Raw genomic sequence first — 19360 nt, forward strand, 5'->3', positions numbered from 1 at the left:
AATCATATTTCTAAGTATCCACACACCACTCCTAGATGAGAAGCACATTATCACAGTTCTATCTATGAGTGAACAGGATTCTGTTCCTACTGTTTGGAATAGACCTCCTGCAGTTAATGATTCTACACAGGCATTAATCACATCCTCTATCAAGTAGCCTAATGATGCTGAGGAGGTGGAATCATTATGATGCTAAATTATATTTTGCCTGACAGGGAATGAAAATTCTCTTTTAGTAGTTATTAAAGAGATTGGTAATAAGAACAAGAAAATGACATGTCAGAAGTATTATTTTAATTTTTCTTTAGAGAAAAAGAAATTATTTACAAAAAGCGAGCTGTCCTTTTCATCACTTTTCCCTTATTTCTTGTCAAGTTATTACATTGTCTATGTTACCAAAGTTACCTGTCCTGTTTGGAATATGTTGGAGTATTATACTTTTCTTACACTAAGCATCACTTGTAAAACTTAACTGGGTCATATCCTCGTAACAAAGGAATATTTTACTGTTTTATATATGTGAAAGGCTTTCAGAGCTACAAAGCCCTGTATAACTCGTCTGGAACTCACTGCCAATTTTAAATTTTACCTCACAAGTAACTGAAGCCTGGTTATAAAAAAAATAACAACCAAGAGAAATAAATTAACTAAAATAGTCTTCAGAAGAATGTTATTCAGAAGAGGATGAATACTGCAGATTAAGAGTTCTGGGAGATAATTATAAGTGGGAATTAGCAATAGGTTGTCTTTGCTTTAAAGTGAAAGAATAGTAAAGCTTCTATTTTAAAATCCAATTAATTATGGGAGGATGGTAGAGTTTTATGTCTTCCTTTTTTTCCCCTACATCCAATATACAATCATTTACCAACCCTTGTTAATCTTACTGCTTTTCATCCTTCAAACCATCCACATAGTCCTCTCCACCAAAACAAGAACAACCCAGTTTATCTCTATCATCTCTGATCTTTATTCATTCATCCTCCTCCTAGTGACATGTCCACCTTCATCCGTGCTCTCTTTCCGATGTCCTTCCATTCTCCAAAGATATCTTCTGAAACACAGGACTCATCTTGCCACTCTCCTGATTAGAAATTCAACATGACAGTTAATTTTATATGTCAGCCTTCTAGGATATAGTGCTCAACTGTTTAGTCAAACAATAATCTAGATCTTGCTGTGAATGTCTACTTAAAGATGTGTTTAACATCTAAATCAGGAGACTTTGAGTAAAGCAGTTTATCCTCCATAGCCTGGGTGGGATTCATCCCATCAGTTGAAGGCAAAGACAGATTTCCTGAAGAAAAGCAATTCTCAAGACTTTAATATAGAAAACTTGCCTGCAATCATAGGATTAAAAAGAACAACTTCTCTTTGAAAAAGAACTTTTCCAATTTCTTAAATCTATGTTTTAAATGGCAAAAGAACCACATGTTCATTGTAATAAGTCTGAAAATATAGACTATATATATATATATATGTAAAATACAAATAGCATCCCCATCTCCTACAACAAAGTTATACATGTTAGTAATGTGTTCTGCAGGGTTCCATACCTTTCCTCTAGTATATTTTCAATGTTGCACTCTGTAATTAGATTTGTGATTGTCCAGATTGTGACTGGTAGATCATTTCCAGATCATTTGCTACATTTTTACAGCAATCAATACTCGCAGAATTAGTACTTGTACAGTAGTATTCGTGATAGTCGAAATATTTCTAAGATGATAATTTTCTAAGAGGATGGTGTTGATAAGTAGTAGCAATAATCACAGGTCCATAGGTCCTAGTGAGCAGAAATTTTCTGATGCCAACAGCAATCATCCAAGACTGTGGCTAAGTATGTCATGTGGTGCCTTTTTGCAACTAGAAACTGAACCGGCAGATGATCCAGAAGAATACTTGGAATCTTTTCTATATAATAAATGATAATTTCTTGAAAAGCCCTGTCATTCTCTTCTGAAATGGAGTAATACAATTTTTGAAAATTATTAACTCAAGAAAATACCTTGGACACTCAATAAATTATCCATTTAGCCAAGTGATTTTTGAAACTCTATCACAAATGAGAAGGTTTGGACTACTAGAGAAATCAAAGATGAGATTTAGAATAAAATATATATTAGATGCTCAATAAATGAATTTTGATGTCATGAATAAATGTATATGGACCAGAATAATGAGTAAAGATTTTAGCTATCATGTCATCAAAATCATAACTTTTATTTTGAAGGTATAAGCAAGAAACGAATACTTGCTAGCTTAAAAAAAATCAGAGATGGAGGCAAAATGGGAAACGCATTAGTTAGGGTTTAGTTTCGTGATATATATCAAAATAAAAATGACTGTTGGGTTGAATTTTTACCAAGTATATTAATTTCTAAGGTGGCTGTAACAAAATGCCACAAATGACAGAAATTGTATTCCCTCATTGTCTGGAGCCTAGAAGTCTGAAATCAAGGTGTCAGCAGAGCCATGCTTCTTCCGAAGGCTCTAGGGACAATCTGTTCTATGCCTCTCTCCCAGCTTCTGGTTGTTGCTGACAATTCTTGGCATTTCTATCTGTATCACTCCAGTCACTGCCTCTGACATCACACGGCCTATTTGCCTCTGTTTGTGTCTGTATCTCTGTGTTCAAATTTCCCTCTTCTTATAAAGACACCAGCCATTAGACTTAGGGCCCATGCTAATTCAGTATGACCTCATCTTAACTAATCACATCTGCAAAGACCCTTGCAAACAAGGTCACATTCACAGATCCTGCACGGACATGAATTTTGGGGGCACACTGTTCAGTGCAGCACCCCAAGTCTACCTTGTAAATAGACAGTGGTTTTCAGCTGGACTCTATTACCAAAGTTCCTTTTAGGAGCATTTTGTTGTCAGTAGCGTTTCTTTACAACATAAACTAGGTATATTTTAAAACTGTTGAAACTCTTTTTCTGTTTCTTATGTTTAAATGCTTTCCTCTGTTAATTCAAGTGAGGTTTATTCATCACAAGTAAATCGAAGACATATTATTTGTTAATTTTAAGTTACTAGTTATATAAGGATTGTGTGTGTGTGTGTGTGTGTGTGTGTGTGTGTGATTTCTTTTCTTTTTAGTGTCTTTATGGTAACTCTTAGACAATAACTCATGTCCTCCTTTCTTTGTAAGTAGATAATTTTGTTCAAATTGCAGCCTCATTTTCCCCCAAAGCTTTTTAATACTACATCATCTTCAGATGATTTGAGTATTTTTCTTCTTTTATATTGATCCATCTTTAAAATAATGTGCTTTTCAGAGTGCTGGAAACCATGACTTCTACCGCAGCCCTACATTTTCTATGACTGATAATGGATGTGCAGTTGGGAATAACTTTTTAAAAAGATTTGAAGCTACTGTCTCTTATTATTATTGCTTTTTTTCTCATTCTATTTCTAGAGAGAGGAAGCTGGAATGTGTTAACGCAAACTTATTTTTACTGATTTTAGTAAGATGATAGAAGTAATACTTAGAGAGTCTCATAGTCTTGTCTGTGGCATTTTTAACAAAATGTTCAATAGTAATACATTAATTTCTTTTGGAAAATGTAAAGGCTTTTAAATGTCTAACTGATCTTAAACTAAAATTCTTACTTCATTATTACTGTATGAAAATAAAAGACCCTTTTTCATTTTAGGTATTTTTCTGTATACCCAGTAGTTATTTTAATTTTTTTAAATGTCTTAAAATGCATGTCTTTTTATGGCTTGATAGCTTATTTCCCTTTAGTGCTGAACAATATTCCATTGTTTAGATATACCACAGTTTATTTATCTAGTCACCTACTGAAGGACATCTTGGCTGCTTTCAAATTTTAGCTATTATGAATAAAGTTACTATAAACATCTGTGTGCAGGTTTTTGTGTGGACATACATTTTCATCTCTTTTGGATAAATACCAAGCAGTGCAATTGCAGGATTTAATGGTAAGAATATGTTTAGTGTTGTCAGAAACAACAATTTTGCAAAATTTTTAATTTTAATGAAGTCCATGGATTGTGCCTTTGGTGCTGTATCTAAAAAGTCATCGCCATAACCAAGGTCATCTTGGTTTTCTCCTATTCATATTCTAGAAGTTTAATGGTTTTGCATTTCATATTTAGGTCTATGATCTACTTTGGGTTGTTTCGTTAAGGGTGTAAGTTTTGTGTCTATATTCATTTTCTTGCATGAGAATGTCCAGTTGCTGCAATATCATTTGTTGAATAGATACACTACTGTTTCAAGTGGAGAGAAATTATTTTAGTTATAAATATAATTGTAAGCATTCACTGTTTATTTGTGATTTGGTAAAAATATTTCTCTTAACTAGTTGGGAAACACAGGGTCTAACTATGCCACTCATGGTGAAACCTTTCTACTTACCCTATTTTCCAGCTTCCGTGTTTATAATGAATTACATAATCTCCAATCTCCTAAGAATCTTTGTCTCTAAAATTCTTTGAACATGAAGTATCAGATTTGAATTGATTCATACAAGTACTTGGGAAGACTCAATTATTGGAAACTTAAAATATCCTTTAGCATAGTGTAGACACAACCTTAGAATCAGTGGGGCATATTTTAGGGAAAAGTGAAGAAGCCCTCAGTGAAAAGATGGTTCATTTAGTTCTACTTCTGCCTTTTTCTTGCATTTTCCTATTGTATTTCGGTTTATTCCCCTCTGTCAATATTCTAATTTGAAAATTATCTTAGCAATGGTGAAATACAAATCACCACTGTTTTTATTACTTACAAGGACTATTTGAGACATCTATGTAAAATATTCAGGTAATTAACATAGAATTTTGAGGCTCATAAAAAATCACTACACTCAACAGAACTTCCTGACATCACATAATAGATTGATTTTTAATGTAGTGTAATGTTTAGTCTCAGTGAGTGAGATTTCTGACTATAATTAGCTTTGATGGCTCAGAAAAAATATATCTATGGTGATTGATGATACTCTAGCTATGTATGTGAGAGTCAATAATTAAATTACATTCAGAACATAGAGGTATTTATGTCATTTTATTTGTGCTTCATGAATTTACTGTCCTTATCTCAGAATTCTTCAGTAATGTTTTGGCCACTCCAATTTTATTTCCATGGATTTATATAACATTTTTACTTGCTATTAATTATTTGGAAAATTTCAAGTCTGAGGTGCAGTGCTGCTTTACATATACGTTTTTGCTAGAATATTTCCAAATGACTATTCTGATTAAGGGCTATTTTACAAAACGTTTTCTATTGCAAACAATCTTGTTATTTTTTTTCCTCTGAGACTGTGATAATGTCAGTGCTAATTTAATAAACTAGTAACTTGATCCTTCTAATTTCCTTGATTCATGCTGTAGAAGCCTCTGCCTAATAGAGAAATCATACAATTTGTTATCTTGGTTGACTCTACATTCCAGATGCTGAAATAATGAGCTCAGGATATTTCAAATTTATCTGAAAACAGTTTATATAATCTCCCTTAGTTAAAGAAGCTACGAGCAGGATAGAATGATTAAATTATGATATTCCAAAATATAGATATGCTCCTGTCTTCTCCTTCCCAGATTTCTTTTCCTATGTCTCCTTTTCAATTCTAAGAAAAGGACACCACACAAATTTTGCATGACACGTAGAGTCCTCACTGAGCTGACCTCACAGGTGTTTCCATCGAATCCTGGAATATGTGTCAAGCTCATCTCACACTAGATCAACAACCTCCAACAGTCTATGTACTTTCACATTCTAATGCCCTTACTTATGCTTTGCTTTGTAGTCATAACAGGGTAATATGTGTTCTAGTTCCCCTTCTTCTCCAAGAAAATGGTAACACTGTACTTTCCTGCTCCATTTGAAGAGTGATGTGGAAATATGATATAGCTTGACCAGTTAAACATGAGCAGAAGTCAATTGCAGGAAGGAGATGTAAGACCTAGTGAATTAATATTTATACCCTCTCCCTGTGCCATAAGGATCTTAGATGCATGGGTGTGAAGATGAGTCTCCATCAGCGTAAATCCTAAGTGTCTACAACGGGCAGAGCTTCTGCATCAGTCAGCCTTCTGGCAGGAAAGAAAATTCAACTCACTGGGTTCAAAGAAGATAATGAAATGAAGGTACGACTTGGAGAAGCGGGGCCAGGGTTAAGGGGAATCACCATAAATGTCAAGGCCCCCAGAGGTAAGGGGGGGAAAAGAACATTCCAAGTAGAGGAGGTAGCAGGTACAAATGAAAGGGAGAGGGGGCACTGAGCATGGGTTTTCAGCACTAAAGCAAATTAAAAAACTACAGAGATTGAGCGTGAGATAATCATGAAATGAGAAAGAAAAGTAATACTAATACTATGGTAAATTCATGTCTAATTGAGTGAAAGCCACTGCTCAAAGTATTTGATCTGTGTTAGCTTATTCGAGTTTTTAAATGATTATATGAAGTAGGTACAAGTAATAACTTCTCTGAGAACTGAGGCTCAGAGAAGGAAACATCTTGTATAGTTCAGCCGGTTAAAGTGTGAAGGTGTTTAGGTTTGAACCCAGGCAGTGTAGCTCCACAACTCTTGTCTATAACAACTACACTACACCCGCTCACACAGCTGGGTGAAAGATCGTGCAAGACTTGTGTGGCAAATGAAGGATTTCTTTTTCCCTTCCTCCTAAGAGAAATAGGAATCCACTGTAGGGTTTTAAAGGATAACCTGAACATATGTGATTTCTAAAATGGCTATTCTTTTTGTAGTGTGGAGAACTGGATGGAGAGCAAAAGGTACACGTTAGTGAAACTATTTAGATAGAATCAGTATTAGTCTAAGCAAGAAATGGTGGTTTTTGGCTTAGAGTGAAAGTGGTACTGATGTTGAAAAATATGAATGCCTTTGAGACAGATTTAGAGAGTAAACTTGAAAGATCCCAATGTGAATTATATACAGAAGAGAGGATTAAGGACAAGCATTAAGGACAATGCCTATGTTACTGTCTTATTCAACTGGATTTACTATGGGGTTGTTCATTAAAATGAAAATAGTGAAGAAAAAAAACAGCAAAAGAGAGAGATGAGTTTGGTTTAGGACTGGCTGACTTGGAGTTGGCTTTTATTTATCCATATGTAGATACTGATTAAGCAACTTTTGGTGATGTCTGATTCTCACTAGGGCTACTAATTTGGAGCCTATTTTTCTAGAGATGACATTCACAGCAATAAACGTGGATCAGATTACCAGGACAGAGAATGCAGAGTGAAAAAAAAATGGGGTCTCAGACCAGGTCTTAATTGCTCCGACATGTAACAGCTCAGGAGAAGAGGTAGGATTTTAGCGAAGAAGAGGTAGATCCCCAGCAAAGAAGAATATGAGAAAACACTATAAATAGTGCTGAGAAGAGTACAAAGATGAACATAACCAGATACTTAGGATAGAAAGCAGGATGAAGAGCTGTCAGTGAAACCAAGAAGAGATTGTTTGAAAAGAAAGGCCACAGTGTTGAAAGTTGCTAACAGTTCAAGCAGTTAGAAAAATAAACGAATGGCTCTTGGTGTCAGATATGACCTTAAAAACCAGTTATTCCAAATTTATTGTTGTTAGTGGGATCCAAAGAAATTGAGGAATATGAAATATGTATTTTATGCCATGTTATACATAGTGGCCATCATTATTTTCTCATTTAATTATCTAAAACAGTTAAAGTGCTTATATAATCACATCAGGAGGCATATATTGTCCTTTATTAGGAAAAATTATCCACAATTTGCAAATAAGACAAAGGGAATGTGGTATGTCCTTTCAATGTCATGCAGGGGCATTGCTTAAAAGAATCACCCAAAGATTATGTAATTCTCCAGGAAAATGTACTTGAGTTAGATTTAGCTCTTTACTATTTGATTAGTGCCCAGACACCACTGTAAAGCCACGTCTTAGTTTACAGGTTTCTCACCAGCAAAAAAGAAAAGAAAAAAAAAACAACATAAACCCAAATTTATGATTTTATTGCCCCAGAGAATTTTAATTAGTGTCATGTCTTTCATGGTATTATTTTTGTTATTTCTTATTCCACTATTTATAAATGCCTTAAAGTGTTCTTTGAACCAGCTCTACTATCTCTCTGCCCCCCCAATAATGAAATAATTTTTAGTTACATTTATATTTGTATAAGTAAGATAATTTTTAAATTATACTTTCGCATAATCAATTGGTTTACTAGATTAAATCACTGTTTTACTGTAGCAAATAGCCCAGTGGTAGCCTGAAAATTATTGGTTCACTACAGATTATGTGATGAAATATCAAAAAAAGCTTACCTGAGGGCTTCCCTGGTGGCGCAGTGGTTGGGAGTCCACCTGCCGATGCAGGGGACACGGGTTCGTGCCCCAGTCCGGGAAGATCCCACATGCCGCAGAGCGGCTGGTCCCGTGAGCCATGGCCGCTGAGCCTGTGCGTCCGGAGCCTGTGCTCCGCAACGGGAGAGGCCACAGCAGTGAGAGGCCCGCGTACCGCAAAAAAAATAAATAAAAAAATAAAACAACTTACCTGAAAATATTTTTCTAGAAGTTACACTTTATTATGCATAGTAGGATAACAAAATCGAACTATTTCCTTCTCAGACTGAGACGGCAGCACACTAAATGCCAGTTGTTCCCACATCCCAAGTTGAATTGTGATTCGACTATTTGAAACGGAGTAAAAAGCAAACTTTTTTTTTTAAATCTAAAGCTTCTCAACTACATAGAGACAACAAAAGTGTCAGGATTTAGAGATTAAGAGAAGATTTTAAGGGAGAGTTCTTGAAGTGCTGTGAGTCCCAATCGCAGTCCTCAAGGAAACAAAGTGGAAGGTACTTCCCTCTTCATATAATGTGAAAAAATAACAAGTTTAAGAAGACCACTCAGATAGCTTACTATGGCCCCCCCTTGAGCTTGAGGCGCACAGTGTATTCTTGTCTGACTTATATCCTCCTAAGGAACAAAAGACTGGATAGCTAGGTGGTATTAGGTCAGATCAAGGACAGAGGTGTCTGAGTTGAAATCAGCCTTCTGACAGTTTCTTCACGCTGCCACTCTGGAGGCTAGAGGCTTCCAATGATTAGAGCAACATGAGCGCTGTAAATATCCTCTCTCAAAATCGCACAACCAGGTGAGATGTTACAGTGAAAGCAAGGCTTAGACCAAATTCTATCACTCGTAGAAAAATGAATTGGCAAATAGACCCCAGACAGTCCTGAGCTGTACTGTTGCAGCCATATTCAGTCCTATATCCCATAAGTTCATCGCTATTCAGTTCTACATTTAGTACCTTTTCCTCTAGTACGATGACAGATTCCTTCATATCATGGTGGCACCGAAGGAATAAACACCTGGGCTAAAACCCCCACTTGGGAAAATGTTACACCTTGAGTTCTCTAGAACTTGTCCAAAGGCCAAGTATCTGTACAAATTTGCTAGTCAATAAACATATCTCAACCACTACCCGTTTAGCAAATACGTACATATTTGTAAATTCCCTTAGGCTGTTTAACAAGTCCTCTATTGCAGATTGAGGCAATGATAGTTCAATCGTTTTTAGTTGAAATCTACCTCTTTATGATTTTTCCAGGGGTTCCTTATTTCTCTCAGTAGAAATCGAAAGTTCCTAATTTTCAAATGCTGACTCGCTACCCTTAGGGTGAATATTCCTGATTAAAGTATTTCAAGTGTCAACCAAATACCTAGAGGGTATAATACAAATATGTATTCCCTAAATGTCACACATGTGATGATGAGTTATTTTTAAATAAATTACTGACATTATAAGACCTAAATTTCTATAGGGTTTCCTGGCAATGGATTGGGTAGGCTGTTTGCATAGGACAAGATATAGGCAATGGCTAAAACTAACCATCCAGAATAGAGTTGCTCTTGGTAACCCTAAAGGGAACCACGTGTGAGAAATTCCCAGTGATGGGGCAGTGGGCTCGGAAGAACCCACGCACCATAAGAGAAAGTGTCAGCTTTAAGCATCTACCAGGCACACACAACATTATTAATCTAGTAAGAGCTTTCATGCCACACTCCAACAACTAGTGTGGATTGAAAACTTCTCTCTTGATGGGGGATGGGTGGAATTTCAACTTTAAATGAAATTCATAATGTTGAAATTAATACAGTGGATTGAACAAAATAATTATTGAACTGAGACTGTGTGTGGAACTGGAAGTTACTGGTGGATTCTTGTTATCTGAAAGTGACCATGGCAGGTATGGGATGTGCACTGCTTTTCACCCAAGGAAGCAAAGGCAAAACAAGTCTCACAGCACAGGGGGAATGGACAGTGGAGGATAAAAATAAGGCTCCTTTTTATATGCTCTCAGTGAGTCCCATTCTTCAGTATAATGATCCCTGTCATTCAGATGATTCAGAGTGAGGCACCTTTGAAATAAACTTATTTTTTTATCACTCAGTCTTTTATAGCATAACCATAATGAGTTAAAGGGAGATTCTCTTCCTGTAAGAGTGAGAAAAGGAAAGAAAGATAAAGTAAGTGAGGGAAACTGAAGACACCATCCTGCCTCGTATGTTTTAGGACATTTTATCTGCAGTTGTTCAAAATTTCAGATTTAAGATGATGTATCAACTTGTTGGCTGAATAATGTCATTCAATAAGCCTGCCCCTAGCTACCTATTGCATGTAGGTTTTCTCTGGGCTATAATTCCTCTCTCATAATCTCTAAAATGACCATTCTAAGTGCTTTTGGCTTAAAAGACTATATTCCAGAAAAAATATAATTGGAGAAAGGATTGCAGATTGGGTAGGAATTTGAATAATGTTATAATTTCTATATATTTAATTACCTTTTCTTTTTGCATCAGCTCCAATCTTCCACTATTTAACATCATTATGTTCACTTATCATGTACATTTCTGTGCAAATTATCAAATGTGCCAATCAAATTATGGGGAAAAAATTGTCAACTAATTTTAGAGTAACATAAATGATTTATAAAATATTATACTTAACGTATGATCCTTGATAAATTAACATTAGTTTTTACTATCCTCAGCGATTCTTTTGTTCACATAACATAGAACTACCTAGAGTGACCTGATTCTGCCATGGAACTAAGAGAATCATTAGATTTTAGAGGATGAATGATGGCTGTAGGGAGACACAGTTGACTGGCTAAGCTGCTCAGATGTTCACACTACCTCCCAAGAGGTGAAAAATTGTGCCCTGGAGTTATCACGTCAGAGCTGCCTAATGCCATCCTGACGCTGTCATAAACCAGTGTCATCAATGATCAAGTTTCCCTCAGTTAAGTATAAAACCCCCAGCTCCCCTCCATAAGCTTACTGAGTCTCACTGTACTCTCTTGCTTTGATATCTGTGATGAATTTAAAACCTTATAATCAGTAGAAAAGTGTGGTTTTGGTTGAGTGAAACAAGTTATAACTAGAGCTGAGTATAAATGCTGTTATACTCAGGATAGCTATCAGTAATACATGAACTATAAATGCACACATGTTTCCTTTGAGATCAACTCAAGGAAGAAAGGAAAAATGTAACTAACCAGATGATGTAATCTCCAAACAGTGCATCCTCAATTAAAATGAATATAGTACATAGCTTACCTTCAGTATAAAAGGATAATCAAGTTCCCTTAAGGAAGACTGCATGTCAACAAAAGCAAAAATTAAAATTGCAAACAGAATGAGCTTTCTCATGAATTCGTAAGATATAAAGGGAATGTGTGTGTGAGTGTGTGGTTGAGAAATATTAAAGGAAAAAGAAGAATCTGTGACCTTCTTGTTTTCCTTTCTAAAAAGAATATATTCAGAAAGTTCTGAAGGTTCTGCACTTTAAAAATAGATTGATAGAAAGAACTAGTAATACTCCCAGTTATAGGAAATGTAATTTTTAGGAACTTCCCAGCAGGAACATAATAAGTAGGTGAAAACTTGCAAAAAATACAGAGAGTCAGTCTTGAGGATTAGTAATCATGTGATTTTTCCATGAAGACTTTGAGCTGCTGAAATGAGAAGGTTTGTATTTGTTGTAAATAAAACAAGTAAGTACTTATATTAAAACTTGAGAGAAAAATCACTTTTTCTTACAGCCTAGTAAGTTGCAATCAATAGTCTGCTTGCCTAATTGAAATATTTTTACCAATTTATCTGCAATTACCAAAGATATATCATGTAGAGGTAATTACGTGCTGTTCTCACTTTTTGAAAAATATGTTTTATCAAATAGTGCTTGTATGTATCAATTGACCCTGCACAAATTCAACGGGAATCTAGAGAAACTACTGAGGGAAATGCATTGTACTTTGCAGCTCCATTTCAAAGTTATAGAGAGTTAAGGATCCAGCTGCTAGTTATAAAACAGTTATGTGCATCTATTTGTCTGACATTTATTATTTGAGCAATATTTCTGTGTAGAAGCAATATCTCTATATTTAAAAGATACATTATTTTACTTTTATTAACTAAGGTCTTTACTCCTTTTTTTTGGTTAATTATAAGCCTTGTCCTTTAGATCCATATAGTTTCATAGTTTATTGGCAAGCACAGAAGACAATATTATTATGGGTAATATCTATTGAGCATTTGCCAGGTGCTATGTGAAGGACTTTACATGAACTAGCTTATTTAATCTACAAAACAAATCTTGGAAGTAGATATTTTGTTATCATCTTAGTTTTTCCAATGAAAAGAAATAAGGCACAGAGAGGTTAAGGCATGCTGTTGGTTGCAGAGCAGGCTGGGAGCAGAGCTAGACTTTGAAGTTAGTAGTTTTCTCTGAAGCCTGATGCCTGACCACAGTGTCATGTTTCCTCTGTTACAAAATACTCAGCCAAATAAAAGGAGAAGAATGTTTCTTATCAACAGTCAGCCTTTCAGGCAAAATCACCAGCGGCTTACAAAAGATGATATTATTTAACATAAATAAGTAAAAATTACTACAAAGCAAAATGTTTCAAGTACCTTAGGAAAAAAAAAAAAGGACAAGCGTATAAATAAAAAATTTCTGTAGATGTACCATATACTGAGATAATGCCGAAAGCTCACTAATGGTGTGCTCATAAAGCATTGTTTTAAAACACAATGCATGGAGAACTTAACACATTAGGAGGTTATTGTTCCTTGGACATGATGGCTGAGGGTAGGGCGGGAGGGTGACTTTATCCACAGGCAAACCATTGTTTTCCAAAGACTACAGAATGATTTGTTTCCATGTTATGGCATATAATTATTTTTAAACAAAAATACTCTATTTTTAATCCTGTGTTTGAAAAATGTTGGCACATTTTAGGACTTGAATGCTTTGCAAATATTGGAGAAGTAAGTGTGAGAGCACCTCTCTGTGGTGGGAAGTTATTACTGTTTTAAAAAGAGAAAAACGTTTTTAAAAAAGACTTTTTCAGGAGCTGACAATTATTTTGTGTCTTTTCCAAGCCGTTTGTCTTTCTCCTGACTGCAAAGTTATCCCTCTTTTTCTCTGTTAAGTATTGCTAGCAAATAAGTAACATTTAGGGTGTTATGCTACTTCTGACTTTCAAAGAAAAAGGCACAGCATAATTCTGGATCTTTAGGAAAGTTAAGGATAAGTTAATGACATCATATTTCTTTCTTCTATATTTCTAAGAAAGAATGTATTAATATTCATTTCCAGAATACAAAGGGAATATTTCAGTATAGGTCCCCCAGAAGAAGCAGAACTACTAAGAAATGAGGCCCATCTGTCTGTCTTCTCTCCCTGACTTCATGTCCTGTGGACTCCAAGCTCCAGTATCAGACACAGGCAACAGTCTGACCTAGACAATTGTGTAAGGCTGAATTCTTAGGACTGTGTCTGATCCTGGAGCTTGGGGGTCACAAAGTAGGCCGCGAGGGAGAGAATATGGATGTAAAGTAAAGTAGCAACAGTCCGGAACCCATACACCAAAAAAAAAAAAAAAAAAAAAAAAGCTAGAGGCCACGAAAACAGAATGAAACCTATGTGAGCCCTTATTGCCTCTGACCTTGACTGTGTAGTTTTCCTGCAGAAGTCAAGCCCCTTCCTCATGGAACTAAATACCCACACTGGTCCCAGAGTAGAAGAAGCTGAAGGAAGGCCCAGTGGAAGGTGGGCAATGGCAGACCTGGCCACTGTCTCTCACCAATGAGATGAGCCAGCAGACCAGTGAGGACATAAGATGACTGCTGCTTCATTTCCCCTCCAGTCCCCTGTAGGAAACTCTGCTATATCCCACCCTAACCAGAGACATACAGAAAAGGAATGCTGGAAAGTGTGGTAAGGCCTAGCCAAGTGGCCACATCAAAAGGCCACCATAGCTCACCCCTTGTCAACCCATGCAAATCTCCTTAAACTGTATTGCTCTCCAAATATTGAAAACAGCCAAGTCGTGCTTCCACCTAACATGGTACAAATATCCCAGGTCCAACTGAAAACAGATGAATCCCTTCCTCAGAAGGGATACAAAGTCCCTTTTTTGTCTTTGCATGCTAGTCATTTTCTATTAATTCGTTCATACTCTCTCATTGATATCCTGCAGCTTAAATACAGAGATATAGTTATGTGGCAGTGGGTCCATTCTCATGGAATTAATTAGTCTAACCATGGTTTTCCTTACAGAGCCACAGATGTAATGGTGGAATGGTCTAAGGGAGACTCAGTTATGGTGCCAGCTAGATGGCAATACCTTTCAGGGCTGAGGTGATATCTCCAGAGTGTTCTGTATGATCACCATTCCTTCACATATAGTGCTATATCTCCCAGAGTCAGAGTTCCTGGGTCAGGGAACCAAGGGAGGAAAATGGGAGAGGCTCCTCCACTATCACTGCAAGTGATCCACTAGCAAAATATTTGCTTCTCATCTCCATGATGTTAAGTCCAGTGAGATCTTAGTACCAAGGAAAATAATGCTTCTGCCAGGGAACCTGACAGTACTTTCATTGAAATAGAAGTTGAGAGTTTGACCAAGCCAGATGGGACTTCTGAATTAACAGGCAAAGACTGGGGTTTCTGCACTAGTTGGAGAGATCCTTCTATCAAGATGAAATTGGGTTGCTACCAAATAATGTGGGTAAAGGAGGGTCTGTATGGAATGCAGAAGATCCTCCAGGGTGCCTTTTAATACTTTCATTTCCTATGATTAAAGTCAGTGGAAAACTATCATAATTCAGGTTGGGCTGCTATGGTCCAGTTCCTTCAGGAATAAAGGTTTGGGTAAGTTTAGCAGGCAAGAATCTATGACCAACAGGAGTGCTTGCTGAGGGTATAGGGTGTACAGGATGGTAGTGGAAGAAGCTTGTTATACATACCAGCTATGATCATGTGATCAGCTGGAGAAACACAGGCTGTAATAGTTATGAGTACTTCTTCCTTATTTTGATATGAATGTTTGTGTGTATGTGTGTGTGATAAATCTCCCCCCTCCCACATACACACATCACATCACACATTTTTTTTTCTTTTTGTTCTCCTCTTTCTCATACTCTAATCATGTAAAATAAGATATGTTAATAATATCTAACTCTATATAACACAAAGAGCTATAAATGAGAATCCATAAAAAGTAGTATTTTATTGGCAAATATAAATGATGAAGAAAATTGAATGTTGACGATTTAGCCTATAAAAGAGAAAGCTAAAGGAACTATGTTTTGAAGAAGATGTAAAATTTCTTCTAAAGTGAATCTAAAAGAAAAAAAAAGGAAATAGAAAGGAAGTATGGAAAGGAGGAAGGAAACTCGGTCCAAGCGGGGGAGGGGAGGACAAGGGGCGAGGGGGACGCCACCCAAGTGGTCTGGGGTTCGAACCCAGATAGACGAAACGCGCCGGGAATCGGCTGGGGAAACTCGGGCAAACCTTTTTGGGGAATCACCGCTCCGACACCCCACCGCCCAGGCGCTGCAACGGAGGGTGAGCGGAGGGTGAGCGGAGGCTGGGGGAGCTCAAACTTGCGAGAGCTGGAGGCGGCGGCGGGCGGGCGGCTGGCTGTCGCCCGAGCGCTGCGCCTGCGGGGGGAGGGGAGGCGGCTGCTGGGAGGGAGGGAGGGAGGCCGGGCGGGCGGGCGGGCGAGAGGGCGGAGGGAGGGGGAGGAGGAAGAGGAGGGAACCAGGGAGGGGGGACGCGTTGGGATCGCGGCGTGCGGCGGCAGACGGAGCCTGGGCTCCCAGCGGCGAGGGGAGGCAGAGCTACGCTCCTTGCTGAACGCGGACCGAGCTCGGCGGCAGCGGGGAAGACGCGCCGGAGCCCAGACCGCGACCGAGAGCGGGAGCGAGGCGGCAGCGGCGGCGGAGGGGGAGCCCGCGAGCTGCCGGGCGGGGAGCCCAAGCCGCGCTGTCGCCGCGCAGGGAAGACTTGGCCAACACACTCACACACACATACACACCCAGCCCGAGCGGGCGCTCGCGGCTAATCGTCAGCATGGCGCTGGGGCTCCTGCCCGAGCGCGGGCGGCAGCAGCGGCGACGCGAGAGCTGCTGAGCCCGGCCCAGCCGCCGGAGCCCGGAGGATCGCGCGGGGCTGTCGCCACCTGCCCGGAGGCTTTGAGCCCGCCCCCGCCCCCACCCGGCCCAGAGCCCACCCCTCGGCGTGGCCGACCCCGAGGGCAGCCGGCTGGCAGCAGACGGCGAGGGAGGCGAGCGAGCGCGGCCCCGCGAGCGGGTTGCGGGCAGCGGGGGACGGCAAACTTTGCTGTTCGCCGCGCTTCCCCGGCCCGGCCCCTTCTCCCATCGCCAAGGTCGCCACCCCACTTTCCTCCAACCCCGCACACCTCTCCCCACCCACCCCACCTCCCGTCGCTCCTCCTCGCCGCCTCGACTCTGCTCCGGGGAAAACTTCAAAGCGCCGGATCGCAGGCTCCCTGCTTACTCCCCGGCTGGGGATTTCAGGTCAGTGCCCGGAACACCTTTCCCCGCGGAGGCCGCGCGGGCTGGCGGGCGTGCGTGCGGCGGGCTGCAGTCGGCCCCCTCCCTCGGGGCCCAGACTAGCGGCGGGTGGCTCCTCTGACTCTCTGGCGTACCCCTCGAAGCTTGTGCCTCGCGCTTCACTTTGGCTGCTTTGCTCGCTTTCGTTTTTATTTCCTAGCTGTAAGTTATTAAAAATGCAGCCAACCTAAGCGGCCCGGCGTGGGCTTCGGGGAGGGAGGGGCGCGGCGGGGGTGGGGGGCTGCCGCCCCCCTGGGGGCTGAGAGGAGAGCAGGGAGTTCGCGGATTGGAAGTTTGCAGGCAGTGTGTGTCTGTGTGCGCGGGAGCGCGGTCGTCGCTGAGTGCCGCGAGTCGGGCGGGGGGGTGAGCTGGCCTGGAAGCTGGGAAGCTCGGCTCGGCGTTAGCTCGCTAGCAGGAAGGGGAGGGCGGCGGGTTCCCGTCTGCTTTCTTTTTCGACTCGGGAAAGAACTGTAAAAACCTCCAGCCGCCGCTGCCTCGTCTCACCTCTCCGGGGGCAGCTCGTTCTTGCTCGTGGAACGACGGCGTGTGCGTGCGCGAGGGTGTGTGTGGCGGGCGCCCCGGGCCGAGCCGAGCTCGACCTGCCGCCGCTGCCGCGCGACTCGGGAGGGGAATCCCGGTTTTTTGTTTTTTTTTTGGATTGCTCCAAAGCGTGAATCACATGGATTTTAAAAAAATACTAGGAAATCGAGCAGAGCGAGGGGTTCCGACTCGGCCCGCCCGCCAGCCAGCCAGTCAGGTCAGACGCTTTGTTTTGTAAATGTTCTTTAAACATTTTAATCTGCCACCCTGGTCCACCCGCACCTTCCCCACGACGTCGTGGGGTTGGTTTTAAGTTGGTTTTAAGTTTAAGATCTACCCCCAGGGGTTGGGGTAGATCGTGCGGGGGCGGGGGCGGCGGCGGGCCGGGGGGCGAGACCTGGGTCCTCCTCTGGGTAGCGTGGAGTCTGGTGGAAAGCCCTGTAGGGCGTGTGCGAGTCTGCGGCCGGAGGAAGTTGGTCCCACTCGGAGGGCGTGCGGCGCAGAGGCTGAGGGCGAAGAGGAACTTGCGCACCCGGGCGCGATCCTCGGCCGAGGCGGGGAGGGCGAGGCTGCGCTGCGCCGCGGGGCCCGCGCTCGGAGCAGACGGGCGGCTGCGCTGCAGAGACTCCGCCAACTAGGGGGCTCGGGGCGGCGGCGACGTGCTCCTGCTGTTGACCAAGCAAGCCCCGGGGCGCCGTGTGCGGAGTAGGGCGGCTCGAGGCACGCGTGGTCCCGACGGGCTTCCCGCCGCCTGCACTCTCGAGTGGGCACGTCCCCGGGTCCCTGAGACGGCTGAGCCTGGCCGCGTGTAGGCCGAAGCCGGGGCGAGGCTTAATTTGCAGTTAATGAATCTTCTCCAGAAAGTCCGCGATCTCCAGCCAGAGGCTGTGAGTGCCCGCGCGCGAGGGCGCGTGCCGCCGGCGTCTAAAGGGTTGGGGGGTTGCGGGGATGGGAGAGCGAAGGAGGGGGGAGGGTTATGTGTATTTAAAAACAAACCTTAAAAAAAGAAACCAGCGCGCTTCAAATAGGTATTCGTACAGCCTCTTGTGTCTAGAGTAGACAGCTCAGGGTTTTAGCTGGGTTTTTTTGTTTGTTTGTTTCTTTTTTGAGAGAAGGCCAGAGGAGGGGTAGTGGTATTTGATTTTAGGGGTAGTCTCTGGAGAAAAATCCTTAAAATGACTTGGGAATAAAAACGAGGAGGAAATGGCCCACCCCAGAAGGTGGTGGGTGGTGAACGCAGACAGACTTGGGTATTTGTAGCCATCTGACACTTCCTGTGGCACTGGAAACGGACACCGCGGGCCGAAATCAATCCTTACGAGGTGTTGGATTCGGTTTGGCCAACAGAATTGCTTGTGTGGAAGTCATTTTAATTGTCGGCCTCCGAGACTCCTGTACGTGGACACTTGGAAAATACATTTGCTTCTCGACCCTTCCCACTCCACCCCCGACCTGTTATCTGGTCTGGGCTTTGCAGTGTTGGTTCCCGTGTTTATTTTGGGCATGATTTCACCGCGAGGAGGAAGCGGGGAGATGGCGGTGATTAATATGCCGTCCAGGTTTAACCCGAGGCTGGCCTTTAGTGTGCGGGTTTACGCCGCCACTCACCGGGATTGCCTGGGGTAGTGGGGGGGGGCGCGCGGGGTTCGGGCGCCAGGCGCTCCACGGGCAGGTCGGGGTTGGGGCTCGGACGGCCCCAGCGCTGTCCTTTGAGGCGCTGTCACCAGTAGGTGACTGAGAGCTAATTGGGAAGTGTTCTCCGGATCAATGGGCCGCACAGCTCATTAGCGATTCTCTCCAGCCCTTTGCAGGGCCGGCCGGGCCTGTGCCTCCCACAGAGGCCGGGGCCCCGCGGCCCGGGCTGCGGAGAGCGCCTCTGGGAAGTGGGGAGGGATGGGCGGCGAGGGGCGACCGGGA

At 41.7% G+C, this 19360-nt stretch overlaps 1 long non-coding RNA gene across 1 annotated transcript; it reads right to left on the reverse strand.

Moving 5' to 3' along the window:
- Nucleotides 1-714: 714 nt before the first annotated feature.
- On the reverse strand, nucleotides 715-15999 carry LOC309800511. Its single transcript, XR_014293470.1, has 3 exons — nucleotides 15840-15999; nucleotides 8294-8418; nucleotides 715-1081 (listed from the first exon to the last, which is right to left on the reverse strand). It is a non-coding gene; the product is annotated as an uncharacterized lncRNA (long non-coding RNA).
- Between the last annotated feature and the right edge of the window lie 3361 nt (nucleotides 16000-19360).

The sequence above is a fragment of the Mesoplodon mirus genome (assembly GCF_964341445.2).
Source record: "Mesoplodon mirus genome assembly, chromosome: 3".
Classification (NCBI taxonomy): Eukaryota; Metazoa; Chordata; class Mammalia; order Artiodactyla; family Ziphiidae; genus Mesoplodon; species Mesoplodon mirus.